The sequence below is a fragment of the Tachyglossus aculeatus genome, chromosome 2 (assembly GCF_015852505.1).
Source record: "Tachyglossus aculeatus isolate mTacAcu1 chromosome 2, mTacAcu1.pri, whole genome shotgun sequence".
Lineage (NCBI taxonomy): Eukaryota > Metazoa > Chordata > Mammalia > Monotremata > Tachyglossidae > Tachyglossus > Tachyglossus aculeatus.
Window position 1 is genome coordinate 127,342,953 of NC_052067.1, and position 4,063 is coordinate 127,347,015.

Consider the following 4,063-nt stretch of genomic DNA (forward strand, 5'->3'; position numbering starts at 1 on the left):
GATGTGTGGAGGGAGGGCATTCCAGGCCAGGGGAAGGACATGGGCTGGGGGTCGACAGTGGGACAGGCGAGAATGAGGCACAGTGAGGAGGTTAGTAGCAGAGGAGCAGAGGGTGTGGGCTGGGCTGTAGAAAGAGAGAAGAGAGATGAGGTAGGAGAGGGCGAGGTGATGGAGAGCCTTGAAGCCGAAAATGAGGAGTTTTTCCTTGATTTGTAGGTTGACAGGCAACCACTGCAGATTTTTGAGGAGGGGAGTGACATGCCCAGAACGATTCTGCACAGAGATAATCTGGGCAGCAGAGTGAAGTACAGACTGAAGCGGGGAGAGACAAGAGGATGGGAGATCAGAGAGGAGGCTGATGCAGTAATCCAGTCAGGATAGGATGAGAGATTGAACCAGCATGGTAGTGGTTTGGATGGAGAGGAAAGGGTGGATCTTGGTGATGTTGTGGAGGTGAGACCGGCAGGGTTTGGTGATGGATTGGATGTGTGGGGTAAATGTGAGAGTGGAGTAGAGGATGACACCAAGGTTGTGGGCTCGTGAGACAGGAAGGAGGGTAGTGCCATCTACAGTCATGGGAAAGTCAGGGAGAGGGTAGCATTTGGGAGGGAAGAAAAGGAGCTTGGTCTTGGGCATACTGAGTTTTAGATGGCGGGCAGATGTCCTGAAGGTAGGAGGAGATATGAGCCTGGAGGAAGGGAGAGAGAGCAGGGGTGGAGATTTAGATTTGGGTGTCATCAGCGTAGAGATGATATATTAAGCCATTGGAAGGGATCTAGGATGTAGACTGTCACAAAACCAAAAATTCTGCTCCCACTAAATAACATAAGTGCCCCATTTGTGACGTCATGAAATGTCTGAATAGTGTGAGCACCTCCAGTCTTATCACTGAAAAAGGAGAGAATCCTAAAAAGATGACTTCAGAGTTCCCTTCAACACACCCTCTATTATAGAAGACAATAATAATAATAATAATAACAGTGGTACCTAAGCACTTGTATGTCCAGAACTGTTCTAAGTGCTGGGGTAGATACAAGCTAATTAGGTTGGACACAATCCCTGTTCTATGTGGGATTCACAGTCTAAATCCTCATTTTACAGGTGAGGAACTGAGGCACAGAGAAGTTGTGACCCACACAAGGTCACACAGCAAACAAGTGGCAGAGCCTGGATTACTACTATTATTAAGTGCCGTCGAGTCATTTCTGATTCATAGCGACTCCATGGATATACTTTCTCCAGAACATCCTGTCCTCTGCCATAATCCGCAAACTTTCTAATGGAATATGGATTAGAATAATAATAATGATAATAATTGTTATGGTATTTGGTAATCACTTACTATGTGCCAGGCACTGTACTAAGTGCTGGGGTGGTTACCAGCAAATCGTGTTGGACACAGTCCTTTTTCCACATCGGGCTCAGTCTCAGTTCTAACTCCCAAGTCCGTGCTCTGTCCACTAGGTCATGCATCTTCAAGATACACAAAGGCAAACAAAACCTAAAATGTGAAGACACTTTATTCTGCTATTTCCTAGCTGAGTTACTGAAGAATAGCTAGGCTGATCACTGACCAATAACCAAACAATAGAGAAGGAAATAGAAATCAGTATCAAGACGATCAGTCGGTCTTTGGGGAGACTGTCAATCAGCATGGCAGCAGCGCAGAATGGGATTCCGGACCAAACTAAGGATCTACAGAGCCATAGTGTCATTCAACCTTCTTGACAGTTGTATGATCTGGACTACACACAAACTATACAGCCACCTCCTTTAGCAGATCCAGTAGCGTTATTTATTGGTCATGCTCAATATCAAGTGTCAAGAATGGATCACAAAGAAATAACGGAACAAAAAGACCCCTAGCACTGAAACTATGCTCACCTCAACACAGCTCTGCTGGGTGGACCCTGTGAGGAGAATGAGTGACAGCAGGATTCCCAAGAAACTCTTGAAAGGAGAATAGAAATTGGGAAATTGAAAGCATGAAAAGTGGAGTAATGATTTAAAGGCACTGTAGTCTCAAACAATTCTTTATCCCAGCTGAAACGTGTGAGGCAGCTGTCGAAGATATACCAGCATAATAAATGGCTATCAAGAAGTAAGTGACTCTTTTAGAATAAAATCTTCATAAGGATTAGTTTTTAAAGAAGGAAAAACAAAAATAGCATTAGATGCTGTAAAATAGAACAAGGGACAGGTTTTCGGTGAACAGAGTGGGAAGTCAGCTCAGACTCTTGTCCTATAGAGGCCTTTTACATCACCGATGCACTCAGATTAATTTCTCAGTCAATGTTGTATTCTTCAAATATGAAGGACAATTCTGTCAGCCTATTTCTCTTGCTCTCCAATATATGAGAGAAAATTATTGTCAAAGTGTGAAATCTACGAAACGACATTTTATAAATGATATCACTGAGGCACACGTTTCAAACAATATACATGCCTCCCAGTATGAAATTTGCAAAACCCCATCTTCACATTCTTGTGTGTTGAAATTGGGGGTTTGTCAAATGTATACCTTGCATTGCAAAATAAACTCATCCTGACAACCTGCGTATCATAGTATGATAGCCTACCATATAGTCTTTCAGCAGTAATAATCTAACAATAAAAATCATTGTAACAATAAAAATAATCATTTTAACAATAAAACCGTCATTTTAGTTTTAACCCCTACTCCCAAATACCCGGAGGCATTAGAAACCTTCTTGGGATTTGACTGTTGTGGCTGTTCAGTCTGCTAAACCCCTTCTTTCTTGTCTTATCCTTCCAGATTACCCATTCATTCAATCATATTTATTGAGTGCTTACTGTGTGCAGGGCACTGTACTAAGCTCTTGGAAACTACAATTTGGCAACAAATAGAGATGATCCCTACCCAGCAATGGGCTCACAGTTGAAAAGGTGGGCTCCACTATCAATCAATTCATTGAATACTTACTATGTGCAGACACTGTACTAAGCACTTGGGAGAATACAACACAATGCAACACGCAAAATTCAACATTCCCTGCCCACAACAAGCTTACAAATTAGATGGGGAGAAAGACATTGATATAAATAAATGAAAATATAAATACAACTAAAATATATAAATATAAATAAATTAAAAATGTAAATATAAATTAAAAAGACAGGGTGATGCAGAATTAATGAGTTCTCCAAGGTAGTGGTTGTAGATGAAAAATAGAAGATGGCCCAGAACTGAACTTTGAGGGACACTCCCGCAGGTAGGGGGTGGGAGGCAAAGGAGGGGCCCACAAAAGAGACCGAGAATGAGTTGCCAGAGTGATAGGAGAACCAGGAGAGGACAGTGAAGTCAAGGTTAGATAAGGGGGAAGAAGGGGAAGGTCAACTGTGACAAGGGCAGCTGAGAGGTCAAAGAGGATTAAGATGGAGCTGATATCACTGGATTTGGCAAGAGGAAGATCATTTGTGACCTTTGAGAGGGTGGTTTGTGTGGAGTGAAGGGGATGGAAGCCAGGTTGGAGGGGTTAAGGAGAGAGGTGGAGGAGAAGAAATTAAGATAGAGGGTATAGACAGCTCGCTCAAGGAGTTTGGAGAGGAATGGTAGGAGGGAAATGGGGCAATAACTGAAGGGAGCCATGGGGTCAAGGGAGAGTGTTTTGGGTATTTTTTTTTAGGATAAGGCACACATGAACATGTTTGAAATCAGTGGGGAGGAATGACTTGGCCTGAAATTTGGCAGAAGCATGTTGCTCGAATAGAAGGACTTTAAATAAAAGATATGTTAAACATAAACCTATCAAGCACTGTACAAAACGATGCAGTAGATTCAAGTCATTCAGGAGGAACACAGTCCCTATCCCACTTGGGACTCACAGACCGAGCATTTACCCTTCTAGCTCCCAACATTAGCGACATTTGTTAAATGCTTACAATGTACCAACCACTGTACTAGGCACCAGGGCAAATATAAGATTATCATGTCCAAGACAGTCTGAGTCTCACAGGAGGTTCACAGCCTAAGAGTGGGGGCATTTGGCCTATGTGGCATTTGGCAGTCTTACAAGAAAGTATTTCTTCCTTTTAGAAAAGA